The sequence below is a fragment of the Hemicordylus capensis genome, chromosome 5 (assembly GCF_027244095.1).
Source record: "Hemicordylus capensis ecotype Gifberg chromosome 5, rHemCap1.1.pri, whole genome shotgun sequence".
NCBI classification, from domain to species: Eukaryota; Metazoa; Chordata; class Lepidosauria; order Squamata; family Cordylidae; genus Hemicordylus; species Hemicordylus capensis.
Genome location: NC_069661.1, coordinates 241838733 through 241856626, shown reverse-complemented (window position 1 = coordinate 241856626; position 17894 = coordinate 241838733). Strand labels below are relative to the sequence as shown.

General features: G+C 44.9%; 1 long non-coding RNA gene across 2 annotated transcripts in view; it reads right to left on the bottom strand.

Annotated features, from left to right (window-relative positions):
• Positions 1-5341: 5341 nt before the first annotated feature.
• LOC128327791 (uncharacterized) overlaps positions 5342-17894 on the bottom strand; it is a 44164-nt gene continuing 31611 nt past the window's right edge. Inside the window, exons 1-2 of one of the 2 annotated variants that reach the window (XR_008308789.1) lie at positions 10306-10427; positions 5342-5564 (exon numbers count right to left, since the gene is read on the bottom strand). This is a non-coding gene — a long non-coding RNA (uncharacterized LOC128327791). Of the gene's footprint in view, positions 5565-10305; positions 10428-17894 lie in introns of those variants that run through there. The other variant, XR_008308788.1, reaches the window with a different exon arrangement.

Here is a 17894-nt window from a genome sequence, read left to right as displayed (position 1 = left end):
TAATATACTTTCTCATAAAAAGATGAAATTATTTAAGTAAAAGGAGATGCCCCCTAAACTGAGGGCACAATCAGCACACAGGTGTGGTTGCATCCTATGCAGAGGAAGCTTGTGGAGTCCAACTGAATATACTCTTTCCTATCCTATCTAGAATTCAGGATTTGAGCACTTTAACAAGATTGCAGACCAGCATTACACTTATAAGCAGAGTCTCACCACAGAATAAGACTTGCCCACCAGCTCCTTCCCTCTAAAGCTCACCCCCCCCCCCATATATTCCTGAGAGCTAAGGACCCCTCAGAACAGGATAGCACAAGATGCAGAGGCTGAAGCAAGAAGGAAGGATCAGCAAATGTTTGGAAAGACAAGTAAAAGTTCAAAGTTTGGGTTTTTTAAAAAAAAAATTAAGAGAGGAGAACTGGTCATGTGGTAGCAAGCATGACTTGTCCCCTTAGCTAAGCAGGGTCCACCCTGGCTGTATATAAAAGGGAGACTAGAAGTGTGAGCACTGTAAGAGATTCCCCTCAGGGGATGGAGCCGCTCTGGGAAGAGCATCTAGGTTCCAAGTTCTGTCCCTGGCATCTCCAAGATAGGGCTGAGAGAGATTCCTGCCTGCAACCTTGGAGATGCCACTGCCAGTCTGTAGAAAATACTAAGCTATATAGACCAATGGTCTGACTCAGTATATGGCAGTTTCCTATGTTCCTATGATAGTGCAAGGCAAAGTGTGGGTGCATGGAGCCTCATTTCTAAAGCTGATCATTTTTGGTTGCCCTCTTCTGCGCCTTTTCCAATTCTACAATATCCTTCTTAAGATACGGTGACCAAAGCTGTACACAGTACTCCAGATGTGGCCACACCATAGATTTGTATAAGGGCATTATAATAATAGCATTTTTATTTTTAATCCCCCTCCTAATGATTCCTAGCATGGAATTAGCTTTTGTTAACAGTTGCCGCACACTAAGATAGCCCTTTCAATGAGTTGTCCACCACGACCCCAAGAACTGTCTCCTGGTCAGTCACCGACAGCTCAGATCCCATCAGCGTATGGTGAAGTTGGTGTTTTTTGCTCCAATGTGCTTCACTGTACACCTGGGTAACGCAGAGGCCTATTGCAGATGCCACGGCCTCCAAAATGTCCGCTGTGCCTTAGGGGGAATGCCCAAACAGGCCGAAGAGCCGGCTGAACAGCCTGTTTGGGCTGCAAGGAAAGCTGGCGGGGGATGGGGAACCTCCGTAGACACTGCCCCCGCCTCTAATAACTCCCCCAAAGGGGGTAAGTGACACACACAAAATATTTATTTGTTTGTTTGTTTTTAAAGGTCCGCATACCCCCAGGATGGTACCAAACGGGGGGGGGGGGCGGTTCAAGGGGGCACCAGACCAAACTGGCCTGGTCTGGTTCAAGTCCGGTCCAAACTCGAACCGAACCAGGCCAGCTGGTTCTGCGCACATCCCTAATTGGGATAGGGTTGGCTATCAGGATAAGGGATAGCTAACATAGGGTTCGCTATCGGGATAAGGGATCAGACAGAGCCTAATCCATTGCTCCAAGCCCCAGAGGTCACCTGACAAAGGCTGGAGAAAAGCACCTCGCACTGAAATTAGGGCCCACACTGAAATTAGGGTCCACACCTGAAATTAGGGCCCACACTGTGAAAAGGTGGATATTTTAAACTGGCTGCAGTTTAGATTGTTCCAAGTTGTTTCAAGTTGTCACAATGAAGTTGGGGCCCATTTGAACCCATTAACACCTTGTGTCTGTACTGGTGTGGGGGAAATGCAGCTTTTGGGGGCCTAGAATAGAATTCCTTTGGTGCTGAATTTTATTTCATGTTAATTCTGTTTTAAAAGATTGATATCCCTCCATTCCACCAAGTGTAGGCCTCCAATTCAAGGGAGGCCCTCCTATGAGATGAAGTGAGGTGGTCACCTCAGGTGACAGATAACGGGGGTGCCAGTAGAAGCCCCCTGCATTGAAGCAGCTCTTTGGGACTGATCTGAGTCCTGTAAACCGTGCAAGAAGCCCCTCTTCGTAGATCCCTTGAAAAGCTTGTGAGACGCATGAGAAGAGACGAGGAGGCTACTGGAAACATCCCAGCCTTCTCCCCTGTGCCACTTTCAAAGCTTACAAGGATCCATTTTGAAAGAAAGCTGCCCCCTTCCACCACGGACGTGGGGCAAGTCAGTGTTTGGTGCCTCACTTCAGGCACTGCAATGTCTTGGGTTGTCCCTGGTTAAACTGAACCAAATCCAGCCACCCATTTATTCATTAAAAAAGCTGATCTAGAAGCCAATCAATACCAAATACGTAAAATACAGAAATTAATACTAATCATATATTTTTAAAATGAAATCATATAGAGGCCTGCAGCACTCTACATATTTCATCGCCCCAGTGTGTGTGTGTGTGCACGCACACGCTCATGATACATCTCTTGACCTCCAATTTTGTTGAAGGCCAACTTCTTTTAAATCTATATTCATTCTCTCAGGATTTTGAGCATAACATTTCTGATTAGACACAATGAAGTTCAGGGTTATCCTGCCATGGCAATAGAAACTCATCCAATTTGTAATCAGCGTTCTGCACATGTAAGCAGATGAATTCCTGTGTGCTTTATCTTCATGCCATCTTCTGCCTATATTAATCACATCTGATTTGTGGGCGATCTGGAATACCTGTAGCCATGAACTTGGGCACAGAGGACCGTACATGCGGCTTGCGAGCCTTTTTGAACAGATGAGAAGTGGACCAAATATTTGCTATGAATGGCTGACCCAAATCCAAATATTGACTGAAGAATCATACATCCAATTGTCTTTCCACTAACTCTATTACATGAGAATGGCTTATGCCCCTTCAAAGCTCTAAGAGCCATTGCCTGTTGGGAAGGAGAGAGAGCCCCTCATAAAGTGTTAACGCCTCTCTGCTTACAGTGATTGCTGCTGATGAGGAGATACCAGTTGCAGGGGAGCAACAGCAGGAGAGAGGGAATGCATATCCCTCTTGCCTGTGGGCTCCCCAGAGGCATCTGGTGGGCCACTGTGTGAAACAGGATGCTGGACTAGATGGGCCTTGGGCCTGATCCAGCTGAGCTGTTCTTATGGTCTTCCCCAATGAATGCAACAGTCTTCTGCAATAGTGCTGTCAAACTCCCTGTTCTGAAGATTTTCTCCCTCTCTCCAGACAACAAAATATATGTGCGCAGACAAGGAAAATGCACACATCTCTTGTAGTGGCACACACTATATGCATGGATTACATTCACATACCATTGTGCAGTTCTGAGTTTTCTTTTTTTTTTAAAGCCCTATGACTCAAAATGGCATATATGGGGTTCCCAAGTGGTTGACAAGGCACCTTCTCTAGACACAAGGCAGAAAACTTAAGGATGTCAAGAAATCTCTCCGAAGTGGAAATTCTGCCCGGGGTTTCAGGGTTTTGGGGGGGTTCCCCAAGAAGAGACTTAAATTCTCTCTGCATTTCAGGGTTCCTCCCAAGGACACATTTCAGAGGATTTTATCAAATGCTTTCTTAGTTTCAGCAAAAAGTGGCTGTTATCATGTGTTCTTAGACTGTGCCCTGAGACCTTCTTAGGTAGAAACCTTAAGTATGTTTCTTAAGTGGAAACCTCAACACTGAAGCGGCCCAGATTGAGTTCAGGTTTGAACCAGAACTGCCCCAATTCAAACTGAACTGGTTCAGTGGTCTACTGGTAAAGGGGAATCCTCATCAGATTCCCCTTTACCAGTAAAGGGGCAGGGGCTTTCCTAAGCCTAGATGGTGTGGGTCATGCAAATGGCCTCTGCATATGATCGCAGGTCACTAAAAAGATCTCCTTGCACGCACGGAGGCCCAAGTCAGGATGGAGAAGGCCTGATCTGGGCTTCTGCCAACCCTCGCTACTCTGGGAGAGGCCAGTGGGGGTAGGAGGGGGAACCACCCCCCACTTCCCCCTCTGCCGCTACCACTGCTGCCAATAGTACTTGTAAGTACTAACTGACTCTCCTACCACCGCCTCTAGACTTAGGGAAGCCCCCCTGCCCTTCTACTGGTAAAAGGGGAATCCTCACCAGATTCCCCTTTACCAGTAAACCACCAAAACAGTCTGTGAACTGGTTTGAACTGGTCCAGTTCAACCAGAATAAAAACCGAACCAGCACTTCCTAAAATAATTATTTCCACCTCGGAAGAGTCAATGGACACCCACCATGGACATTATCAGAAAATGATGCCTGAAAGGAGAGGATGGAAAGAAGTAAACCGATCCAGCCTCTCATGGTTGCCACTGAGGGTGGGGCAGTAGCTGAGTGTCTGCTTTCTGCTTTGCATGCAGAAGGTCCCAGCTTCAATCTTTGGCATCTCCAGGTAAGGCTGGAAAAGATCCCTGCCTGACCCCCTGGGATGTTGCTGCCAGTCAGAGCAAACATTACTCAGCTAGATGGGCCAGTGGTAGTCCCAGTGATGGGCCAGTGGTAGTCCCGCTCAGTCTAAGGCACCTTCATGTGTTCACTTCCCCACCACTACTTATTGCCAGCTCCCTCAAAAGGAAGGGAAGTTTGGAAACGATGGGTAGTAATGGCACTGAGTCTCTAGGGACTACATGCCCCATAGTACCTGAGACCCTGACACAGGCATGACTGGCAGGTTAGTACCCATTCTGAGATACTGGAGAACTTGGGGTGTGTGAATTACAAGCTGCATAAATTTGTATTACATGCCTGATTATCATAAGATATAGCACCATTGTTAATTTTTAAAAAGACATTTTGTCTTACCAATTCATACGTATGACATTTTGTCATACCAATTCATACGTAACAGCAAATCAAAGGTCGCTTCACCTCCGGTTTCCAAACCTGAACATCCAAACCTGCAGAAATGGCATTTGAAAGGAAGCGACCCGCAGTTTCCCTCGCCAAACCCCACTCGGAACCTTCAGTCAGAGTGGAGTTTTGCTGCCTTTTACTCTGGTTTTGAGGCGCCAGTGTTACAGCTGAACTCTGGTACCTCAGTTTTGGCCCCATGGAACTGGAGCTGAGGGAAGAAGCTCCTCCCTCACTCTGGCCCGATTGGCTGTGTGGGCTGTCCTTCTGTCAAGTGAACAAACCCTTAGTGTCCTCGCTAGTGAAGCAATGAAAGGAGAACCTGATTTTCAAGATCTTAACTTGAAGGTAAGCATGAGTAGCCCCATGGTTTTCTATCAGGATAGAGTTGTGTGTGTTTCCCCACCCATTGGCTGGCCAGAAGGAAGATGTAGCAAGTGGGATCCTCAGCTAGTGTGAAGTGTCAACTCTCTCATACGTTTCAAAGGAGCTCCTTGATTAACACCAGTGGAGGTTAGTGCCAAGGTCTTGTTCAGTAAAAGCATAGTGCTGCAGCTGTGTGTACAACCCCTCACCCATTGCAGCCACATCAGAAAGTCAATAAAAACACAGTCCACCCAGATGCTGACTCAGCTTCTTCTTCATCAGACAGTGGCAAATGGATTACAATTCTTTAACACAGGATTCAGCAGGTCGATGGGAGGATGCTAAAGTCACCTTGCCAGGTATACCTGAGGAAATACAGAGCATACAGCATATATTTATCAGTAGCAAAGACTAGGGCTGGTCGCCCTTCCTGCAGGATGGTGGCACAGTGGCTATGTGATGATTGGGTGGAAAGGACCTGTACAAGCTACCCTGCCCACACGGATGTGGTGTGCATTCACATATCTTAACAGCACAGGATATCATTCCAGAGAAGAAGTTCCCAAGCTGGCCATCTGAGAAAATTGTCTGAAATTTCTCCTTGGTTCCTTCCAATTTATCCTGAAATTTGGAGATAGTTTCCGTTTCTCCTTGAAGGCACCCTAAAAACCCTAAACTGCAGAACGAATTTCCAGTTTGGATAAATTTGTCCACATCTCTGGGGTACGTGTGAATGGGGCCAACACCTGGGAGGCCTAAGCCTCAGAGGTTATTCTAGTTTCTTGAGAAGACATATTGGCTGCATTCTCATGTAATGCGGAACTGCGGGTCCAATGAACTTGCGGTTCCACCCTCTGTCTTCCCACGTGGTTACCAGTCCCCATTTGGAGATAACTCGCAGGACCCCTACTGTAGTGAGGGAGAGTGCAGAGAGGAAGGGGAACTGGCTGTGTTGGCTTCTTTCTGGCATGAAGGAAAGCCCACACAGCCAATCACAGCCAGAGCAAGGGAGGGGCTTCCTCCCTCAACTCCAGCTAGAGCTCAGTGTACTGTTAAGAGGCAATGCTGTCAGATTACAAGCTGAGGTAAGAATGGCAAAACCCACTACAAACTGAAGGTTGAAATTTGAGTTTCAGGAGGGAAACCTTGGGTTGCTTTTGGTTCTGAACAGATTCGGAAGTACAAAAATCTCAACCGCAGGCCCCTTCAACCCTGGTTTCCTGTTACATGCAAATGGGGCCTATAAGTCACAGCGGCTTTTTCTTCCTTGAGTAATGCAATGACATTAAAAACATGGGCTTGGATCCAAAGGTCTCCTTCTGCTGTGGAAAGCCTCTTCTACATACAGAAGAGCTGATTCTAACTTAGCAGAAGAGCACTGGGTAAGAAAATTTACCTCTAGATCCAGAAAATTCTTCCATTTGTGCAATAACGTTTTAATGGCCCATTAGAATTTACATCTAACAGCATATAGCAATCTTATGCACCATGTTTCTGATACTGTATCACAATCCTTGATATACTGTGGCACTACACTAAAAGAAGCCGTCACCAGGCACATGTCCATGCATTCGCAGGAAAAACACCAATATATTTTCTCCTTCCACTTATAGTTCTATGGATCCAAGTTATTGTAAGCTGCTACTTACACTCTAATGTCATCTATGTTGTGTGCTGGAAGAAGGGCTGTGTATATAGGACTGTGATAAGACAGGTGTACAATCTAGTGTGGGTAAAATTGCCAGCTTTTACACTGGGGTGCCCTACTCAAGTATGTTTCTAGGTTTAAACTGATGTTTGCCAAAGCTAGGAGATATGAACTCAGTGTCATGCAAAGCACATGACACCAGTTTATTGCTGGGGGGGCATACATTCTTGTGCACTGCATGGCACACCCATTTTTTTGCCTTTGGTTTGAGAGGAGAAAGACAGAGAAACAGGAAAGTGGGCAGGGGAGTGAGAGACTAATTCTAGGCAGTGACCAGTAGAAAATACTGAGCAGCAAGGGTAAACAGGCACTCTTCTCTCTATTCACCTAGCTTTTTCTCCTCTCTCCTTCATTCCACACCCCTTCCTATGTCTTGAGTACTCCCAGGGGTACGTATATTACATGTTATGATATATTACAGGGTTTCTTAACCTTGGGCCCCCATATGTTGTTGGACTACAACTCCCATCATTCTGAGCCACAAAGGCCATGTCTGGGGATGATGGGAGTTGTAGTCCAACAACATCTGGGGGCCCAAGGCTAAGAAACCCGGATATATAACATCACACTATGATGTAAACAATTGCAAGGTTATCATCTCTGGTAGGTGGTGTCCTTTGGTCATAAAGACAATTCTTTGGGTACCCTTCTTGTAGAAAGCTGGCATATACACGTTTGAAATAAATGTATGAGAGATGCTATCTGAAGAGCAAAAACTCTGGGCTATCAACCTCTAAATCTTGATCCTGTAAACAAGTCCTAGGAGAGCTCTAACACCATGCCTTGAAGAGTGTTCAAGAGACCATTCAACAATGTTAACAGCAACGCCATTTCAATCAACCTGATCAGTGGCATTCAGAACACACCAGCTTCCTAACCAATGCCATAAATTTCGTGGGCAGTTCACTAGCCTGCTCCCTGATGGATAAAGAGTAAAGAAAAGTCTAAATCCATCCAAACCTCCTGCAATCATTATCCATCCCCTTGGGAGTTAGTGAAGTTCAGAATGTAGTTTAAATGGAGGATTAGTTTAAAATGGATTCCTTTCTGTATTATGGCAAATCAGTACAAACTGGGAGGAAATCGATTTTAGAGTTATCCATGCAGGAGTTGGCACCAGTTTTAAGTGACCTGTTTTGAAAATTGGTTTTCATTCTATCAGTGTAGGTTTGTGTGCGTGTGCACAGACAGCAGTAATGCTTGATGTGATTATAAATTGTTGAGTACATGCTTTGCATGAATGAGGCTCTGGGTTCAATCCACAGTACTTCCAATCAAAGAATGTGGGGCTGTAGGGCTGGTAGATCTTTAAGATCTACTATTACTACAATGAGCACTACTACTACTGTTAGGGGGTACTACCATAGCTCAGTGATAGAGCATCTACTTTGCATGCAGAAGGTCCCAGCTGAATCTCTGACACCTCCAGGTAGGGCTGGGAAAAATGCAATGGACCTGCGATTCTGCCCTCACCCTCACCCGCCCACATAGTTATCTGTCCGCATTCGGACATGACTAGCAGGAACCCAACTGCAGTCAGGGAGATTACAGAGAGGAGGGGGGACTGGTTGTGTGGTCTTCCTTCTGGAATGAAGGACAGCCCTGGCAACCAACCACAGCTGGAGTGAGGCTTGGAGCTCAGTGGGACTGCAATTCACCATTCGGATGTAACACTTACACCTTCAAACTTCAGGTAGGAGCAACGAAACCCACTACAAACTGAAGGTTCAAATTGGAGTTTCAGGAGGGAAACTCTTTTGTGTCCAAATGCTTTTGTGTCCAAACCATGGTTGCATGCATTCGGATGTACTAGAAATTCAACCTCAGGCCCCTCCAACTCCCGTTTCCCTTCACATGTGAATGGGGTCAGTGCTGAGCTAGGTAGACAAAAGGTATGACTCAGTGTAAGACAGCTACCTATGGGCCGGTTCAGACGTAACAGGAAATTGGAGGTCCCTTCACCTCCAGTTCCCAAACCTGAATGTTTGAATCGGGAATTGGAGTTCCAAAAAAAAAAAAAAAAAGGACCTGTGGTTTCCCTCCCCTAACTGCAGTTGTTACCTTCGCTTAGTAATGAGTTACGCCACTGATAACTGCATTTCAGCAGTGCCTCGGTTATGTCTTATCCTGGGAATGGAGTTTGTCTTGACTCAAACTGGAGTTGAAGGAGAAAGCTCGTCCCTCACTCTGGCTCCCATTGGCTGCATGAGCTGTCCTTCAGGTCATAAGGAAACCTGCACAGCCAACTCCACCGCCTCTCTGCAGTCTTGCTGACTGCAGTCAACGAGACTGCAGTAGGTCTGAACTCAGACCTGAGAGCGGGAGAAGGGTGGTGGTCATGGGACCCACAGTTCCGTATGCCATCTGAATTGGCCCTATATTATGAATTATATACTATGTTCACTTATATAGAAAATACTTTTGTACTTTTTAAATATGAAAGTTCTCAAAGTGGTTTGCATAGAAAAAGAATAAGAAGACAGTTCCTTGTGCCCCCAAGAAGATCACAGTCTAAAAAGAAAAACTAGGTAGTCACCAGCAACAATCACTGTGGGGGTGCTCTGCGGCAGATTGAATAGGGCCAGTTGAATAGAGCAGCTGCCAACTAGGGCTGATAGTAACAACAACAACAACAACAACAAATATTTATATTCTGCTTTTCAACAAAAAAGTTTCCATAGTGGTTTCCGTAGAGAATGGTCCACAAAGACCTTTTGCTCCCACACCAAGAAAGACACAGGGCAATAAGTACTCCAGTGGCAATCTATGAGAGAAAGGGCTACAACCTTATTAATAAGACTATGAATCAATTTAACTGCATCAGGTTTAATTCTCCCATCATCTCAGCTGTGCAGGCCTGCACTCAGGCGGGAAGTCAGTCAACAGCATCCCTCCCCCCGGCCTTTGGATGATCATACCCTGGTTCAGAGCAACAGAGCTGACCATTCAGATCCCTGCTTCTCCGTGCTAACCCCAAATCTGCCAGGGTGATTTCAGAGGCCACCCCATCACCAGCCATTAAGCCTTTGAAGTTGCTGGATCCCCCCAGAGAGGAGTCTCAATCATTGCCCTCATGCTGCCAAGCCTTAAAGGACTGGTTTTTCCTCCTTTCTCAAGCCTGCCTGAAGATGCTCACTGAGCAAAAGGCCCTACTCCTACCAAGGTGTCTTCCAGTTGTGACTCAACTAAATGCCTGACTAACAAGAGGACAGAACAGAGCAGGCAAGAATACCCTACTAACTCTGGCCAATCTGTGGGAAAGCAAAACACTCCTGCTCGCTACCCCAGGATGCCCCTTCTGTGGCTGGGGGGTGGTGGAGGGAAGTTGCTAAAGCACTATGTAATATGTCAGTGGGGATGCCACCATAGCTAGCTAAGCCCCACCCTCCAGAACACACCTGCCAATCACAGAAGTTTCATGTTCTTCTCCAGTGCAGGGTGAGACAAAGCCGCCCCTCCCTGGCATGAGGCCCGGAGCATGGTGAAACTGTGGTTACTTGGGAAGAAGTGAGGGTCTCCTACACAATTAAATCAAATGCATTCAATGATAATGAAAAGTTGGGGAAATATTAATCCATGGAAAACACAGAATCATGCAACATGGCCAAAAGTAGATCAATTGCCTTTCAAAACACCTGTAGTCCTTAATGTTTATTTAAACAAGGATAGCATACTATTTAAGCTATCTTCTTATCCACACATTGTTACCTATTTGTTTACTTCAGAGGTTAGGTGTGACTCAATAACTCTCCTCAGTCCAAGGACTGGCTGCTTTGGGTTGTTCCTCCTCATGTGGAGGAGGCATTGTGGTTCCACCACTCATCAGCCATGTTGAATGCTCCCATGTGCAATGCTCTGGTACACAGCCAGGATTTGTGTGCGTACGAGACTTTCAGTGTGACCAGGAAATGGAGATTCCCAACATAAACTTAGATGTGCATATTATCCATTTAAATGAGCCAGCACAAAACCATAATATGTCAGAATTTGGTCAGTATTAGGGGGGTGCAATTCGGGATTTCGGGTGATTCGGCTCGGACCCGAACCGAATCACCCCTGTTCTGTTTTGTGCCCGAATCTGGGTCACCCGAATCACCCTTGATTCGGTTCGGGTTCGGATTTAATCCGAATCTGAATCCGAATCGATTCAGGGGGGTAAAAAGGGGCCCAGGGGCAAAATTTTGGGGTGGGGTGGTAGTGGCCAATGGGTAAAACATCTGAGGTGTGAATTCTCATTCTATCATAGCAAATGAGATTTTTTTCAATTAAACAACTCTCATGACCCCACTTTCACTTTTTCACACTTTCCTTTACTATGAATAATATGAGGAAGTAATCAGTTTAGCACACTTCACCTTATGAAGACAAACCTCATACAAATAAATTCACCATAATTCACCCCTCTGCCCAATCACTCTTAAATTGGGGATGGGTGGTAGCCTCCACCCATTAGGCACTATCTACCAGCCCACCCCACTCCTTTGGGGCAGATCCACTTTCTGCCCCCAATCTGCCCCAAAGACACCCAAACTTCAAAAATTCTCAAAAAATCAGCCCTCTGCCCAATCCCCCTGAAATTGGGGTGGTAGCCTCCACCCATTAGGCACTACCACCCCACCCCACTATTTTGGGGCAGATCCACTTTCTGCCCCCAAACTGCCCCAAAGTCACTAAAACTTCAAAAATTCTCAAAAAATCAGCCCTTTGTCCAAACCCCCTGAAATTGGGGTGGTAGCCTCCACCCATTAGGCACTACCACCCCACCCCACTATTTTGGGGCAGATCCACTTTCTGCCCCCAAACTGCCCCAAAGTCACTAAAACTTCAAAAATTCTCAAAAAATCAGCCCTCTGCCCAATCCCCCTGAAATTGGGGTGGTAGCCTGCACCCATTAGGCACTACCACCCCACCCCACTACTTTTGCCCAGATCCCATGCTTTGCCCCCGAACTGCCCCAAAGTCACTAAAACTTTAAAAAATCGCCAAAAATCAACCGTGAATCGAATCACCCGAATTTTTCATGCCCGAAATTCGGGTGATTCGGCTCGTGCCCAAAAAATATCGGGGGACATCGGGGGTGATTCGGTTCGGCCCCGAATCACCCAAAATTGTTCGTTTCAGGCACAGATCGTTCTGTACCCGAAATTTTTTGCACATCCCTAGTCAGTATTTCCAGTTCATTCTTTGTGCTTGAATTTGCTCGTTACCTGAATTCACAACTGTCAAAGCTGCACACACATCTTAATCTTGACAGGTTGATATAGAAGAGAGTAGATTGGATCCTAATTCCAAATGTTAGGCTCATTCCCACAATCCTAAACAGGGTTGGAGAAGTGCCCAGCCAGAGTAAAAGAGTGATGCATGTTCCTGGTCAGCGGTTGTGTGAATGCAACACAACTGTTGTGTGAAGAGTGATCATGTGGGAACTCAGAGCTGGTTAGGATAGCTTTTCGTCCACCCTCAGTAAAATGCTGGGGACAGAATGTGGGTTGGCTGTACTGATTCTTCCCAGCTCCCAACTCCCACACGATGATTCTCCCCTCTTACTTTGATTGTTCCATTCACATGACTGCCCATCAGAAGCATGCATGGTACTGCTACCCTGGCTGGACACCACTAGCTGACATCCTGCATAATGAATCAAGAACACAGTGGGAGCTGCATCCTCATAGTGTGAGACTGCTCTTAATGTGGCAGGAGGATTCCTCACTACTGGAACACATGCATACACACAACTATTACTACTACTACTACTACTACTACTACTACTACTGTTCTTCATCATCATCATCATCATCATCATCATCATCATCATCATCATCATCTTTATATACCATTCATCAACCCAAGTTCACAAAGCAGTTTACATAGAAAAATAAATAATACATAAATAAAATGTTCTCCTGTCCCCAAAGGGATTACAATCTAAAAGAAACATAAGGCAGATATCAGCAGCAGCCACTGGAGGGATGTTGTGCTGTGCTTGATAGGGCCAGTTGTTCTCCCCCTGCTAAGTATAAGAGAATTGCCACTTTAAAAGGTGCCTTGTTGCTCAGTTAGCAGTTCCTTACACAATGAGGGAGCAATTTTCACTGATCTTTCCTGTCTCCTGAAGTGCTCTATGCCTTCCGAAAATATTCCCCGAGGGCTGTGTGACCCTCAGGGACATATTTTTGGAAAGCACAGAGAACTTCCAGATTGAGGGAAGATCATAAAATATCTCTCTCTCTCTCTCTCTCTCTCTCTCTCTCTCTCTCACACACACACACACACACACACACACACACACACACACACACACCATTCTAGTAGTGGGGAAGCCTCTGGCCATGAGGATGCAGCCTCCCACTGCATCTTCATTTCTTTACTCAGGATGTCAAGCACTGATATCAGGATAGGTAACTAATGTGGCAACAGTAGAATCGTCCTCATGGAACATGTCTTTTCTAGCACTTTCATGGGAACACAACTCATAAAGATGCACCAATGTAGCATAGCAAAAGAGATGCCCAAATACAAATCCTTTCTGAACTCTGACTTACAGGAATGTATTGCTTTCAGTAAGCAAAGCACTGCTGTTTCATCCCGCCCCCCGCCCCGCTGCAGTGATTTGCAGTCCAAACAACAAAATTGCTTCTGAAATGCAAAGGCATCTTACAAACCTGTTTGGAAGTTTGGTGAACGAAACTGCTAGAAGGGAAAAGAAGAGGGGGAGAGAGAGAGGGAAACAGCTCTCTGACATGTGTGACACTCTGAACTGCAATCTTGTGTAACATTTTGTGAGAAAGGATGTGACCTAGCCAAGGTGAAGCACTTTTAACACAAATTTGTTTCAATGTGCACATCAAGTATGTGCTTAACACTCTTTCTCATTGAAATCAGTATGGCTTAAGAGTGTTTCATTTTGGCTGGATTGTGCTCTTACTTTTAAATCCAAAAAAGTCATCAAATTCTGCGTGAATTTTTTAACTAGCTCTGCCATTAACCTTATAGCCACCTAATGGCACAATGGGGAAATGACTTGAATAGCAAGCCAGAGACAGCTGGTTCGAATCCCCACTGGTATGTTTCCCAGACTATGGGAAACACCTATATCGGGCAGTGACAATATAGGAAGGTGCTGAAAGGCATCATCTCATACTGCGCAGGAGGAGGCAATGGTAAACCCCTCCTGTATTCTACCAAAGAAAACCACATGGCTCCGTGGTTGCCAGGAGTCGACACCAACTCGACGGCACACTTTACCTTTACCATTAACCTTGATAAAGTACATTCTAAGTATTCAAGGGAAATCTTCCCAAGTTAGTCTTGTCTCTGAACCCACCTGTCATCCACCAAATATATATTTGGCAAATTTTAAAATTAATAGTAGTTTAAGTTAATGGTTAGTAACCAGATTAAGTTACTCCTGAGTAGTCCTATTGAAGTTACAGTAAGTACTCCTTTAGACCAGGGATTCTCAATGTTGGGTCCCCAGATGTTATTGGACTTCAACTCCCATAATCCCCAGCCCCAGGTGCCTTTGGTTGGGGATTATGGGAGCTGAAGTCCAATAACATCTGAGGACCCAACATTGAGAATCCCTGCTTTAGACTACTCCCTGAGAAATACTGTTCAGTTCATCTGGATGGCAGCCTGTATTCTTTAACATTTACAAATGGGCACAAATAGAAGTCCTGAAAACCGTCCCTCATTTGTATACATGTAATTTGTTAGTAGGGATGTGTGAAACAATTCAGGTACAAAACAATTTGTACCTGAATCTGGTCAATTTGGGTGATTTGTAGACAAAACAAATAACCCCTGTCCTCAATTGCCCAGACTTGGGTACAAAACAAATCACCTTCGATTTGGATCCAAAAAATTTGAAGATTCAGAGACCTCCATTTTGTGGCCAAAGTGGGTAGGGTGGTAGTGCCCAATGGGTGGAAGCTACCACCCAGGTTTCAAAGAAATTGGGCAAAGGGTTGATTTTTACATGATTTTTGAAGTTTATGCAAACTTTTCCCCATAGGGAATAATGGGGATTTCAGCAGCCTTAGTTATAACTCTCTGGTGGGGTGGCACCAGGGTGGCCCAGGGCAGGTTGTGGTGGGTGGTAGTGCCCAATGGGTGCAAGGAAGCTACTACCCAGATTTCACAGGAATTGGGCAAAGGGGTGATTTTTAAAGAATTTTTGAAGTTGGCATGTCTTTGGGGCAGATTTGGGGCAGAAAAGCGGTTTTGAGGGCAGAAGAGTGGGTCAGGTGGTAGTGCCCCAATGGGTGCCTGCTACCATCCAGATGTCAAATAAATTGGTGAAAGGGGTGATTTTTAAAGAATTTCTGAAGTTTGTGCGTCTTTAAGCTTTCCCCCCATAGGGAACAAAGGGGATTTCAGCAGTCCCATAACTCCACTTAGAGGGGAGGCCCAGAGCAAGTGGTGGTGTAGTGCACATAGGGTGCTCGTGTGGAGAGCCTTAATGTATATGCACATAAACTCCAACATTCCCCTTCTCATTGTCTTGTTCCTTAATTTATAAGACCAGTGACCATCCAAAATTTTGAAACTGTTCTTTGGTTAATGGTTTTGTCAGTATGTCTGCAACCATTTCTTCTGAAGCACAATATTTTATATCTATAATATTCTTCTCTTCTAATTCTCTTACAAATTAATATTTTGCATCAATATGTTTACTTCTCTGTGTAACCTTCTCACTTTGTGACAGAATAATACAATTTTGATTGTCTTCATACATTGTCATAGGCTCCAATGCAACTACTCCAAATCTTCTAGAAGTTTATGCAACCAAATAATCTCTTGACAAGCTTGTTTCATGGGTATATACTCAGCTTCAGTTGAAGATAAAGCTACAATAAATTGTTTCTTGCTTAACCATGAGATTGCTCCTCCTCCATAGGGGGGGAAAATACATTGCCCCTAGTTGACTTTCTGTCATCGCTATCTTCAGCCCAGTTGGCATCCATGAATCCTACCAACTTGGGTTGTTCACATGCTGGCAGTACTAATTCCAGATCTGCTGTGCCCTTTAAATGCTGTGCAATTCTTTTAAGTGCAATCTAGTCCATTTTTGTTGGTAAATTCATTTGTGTACACAGTATTCCAACTGCTGCTGCAATATCAGGACGTGATACAGTTGTAATGAACAGTAACTTTCCAATTCCCATTCTGTAGTTTTCATTGCTTTCCAGAGATGCATTGGATTCTTTCTCCCTTAAGAAACCCACTTCCACTGGAGTACTCATCTCATTTGCCTCTCTTAAACTGACACTCAATTAAGTCTATTATCTTTTGCCTCTGATTGAGTGTAAAACTCCCATCATCTTGCCTTTTTATTTGTATCCCAAGATAATAAGGTATTTCAGCCAAGTCTTTGATTTCTACTTTATTTAAATTCTTCACTATGTCATCATAATCTTCCTTATCCTGATGACAAACAATCAGATCATCTACATATATAAAAGTGGATGTCCATCTTCCATCTCTGTTTCTAGTGTACAGCCAAGGATCAGCTTTTCCCTGTCTAAATCCTTATTCCATAAGCAATAGACTTAATTTGCCATTCCAAGCTCTGGTTGCTTATTTAAGTCCTTATATACTTTTCTGTAGCTTACATGCAAGAGTTTCTTTACCTAACTCCTCAAAACCTGGAGGTTACTGCATGATGCACATCAGTTCCCTTAGATGCAGCAGGTGCAAGTGTCAGCCTAGTCAATGTGTACTTAAATACTGGTGCAAAAGTCTCTTCATAGTCCTTACCATATTTCTAACAACATCCCTTAGTAACCAACCTGGCTTTATATCTTTGAATGTCTCCTTTTTCATCACGCTTTGTGGTAAACACTCATTTGCATCCTATAGCTTTTCTTTTTTCTGGTAACTTTACAAGTTTCCATGTCTTATTCTTATGTAGTGAATGTTAGCAGCCCGTATACACTTATGTGTATCCAAATTGGATATCTTTATATATAAAGACATACCTGTGGCTAATCTCATGCGTGGCAGCTCTCGCGGGATTTTGAGAGTGAGGGGAGGGGGAGAGGAAGGTGAGCGGCCAGCAAAAGGAAGCGGTGCTGCTGGCCGCCGAGAAAAAGAGCCACCCAGCGAGAGGAAGCGGCGGTCAGAAAGTGCCACCTGGTGAGGAAGCAAAGCGGCAGCCAGACTGGCCACTGGGTGGCAAAAGAAAGTGCCGCCTGGTGACAGGAAGCAGCTGCCACGCCAGCCACCGAGCAGCAAGATAAAATGGCAACTGGGAGGGAGGAGGGGGAGAACGAACTGGTGCTGAAGGGAAAGGGTTAGGGTTGGGGGTAGATAGGGGTGCACTAGGGGTGCAGATGCTCTGCACCAGATCAGCTACTTCCTTTTATATTATGCCAATCTATAGATTCAGGAATTTTCTCCTCTTTTGCCTCAAAGGAAAATCTTTTAGGTGGAATCCCTTTATTAATCCTATTTGAATCTTACGTCTAATTGTGGTTTAGTCAACCCTTCTTGGTCAGATCTCTCTGCATCATCAAGATTGATTATTAGTTCTTTTTTGACATTTTAGTTTCTGTTCAGCTTCTTCACCTGTTGGAAAAAACTAAGTCACAATTGGGCGTTGTATTTACATCATCATCATCATCATCATTTACATTTATATCCCGCTCTTCCTCCAAGGAGCCCAGAGCGGTGTACTACATACTTAAGTTTCTCCTCACAACAACCCTGTGAGGTAGGTTAGGCTGAGAGAGAAGTGACTGGCCCAGAGTCACCCAGCTAGAATCATGGCTGAATGGGGATTTGAACTCGGGTCTCCCCGGTCCTAGTCCAGCACTCTAATGACTACACCACGCTGATTTCTGTTTCTCATCAAAGTAAGCAACACTGCACAACTTGATAGCATCTGTAGGGTCGAGTATTCTATAATTTTTACTGCCCAATTTATCTCACAAACATTCCTTCCTGAGTCCAATTTTACCCTCTGCTCCTTGGGGGATGTACACAT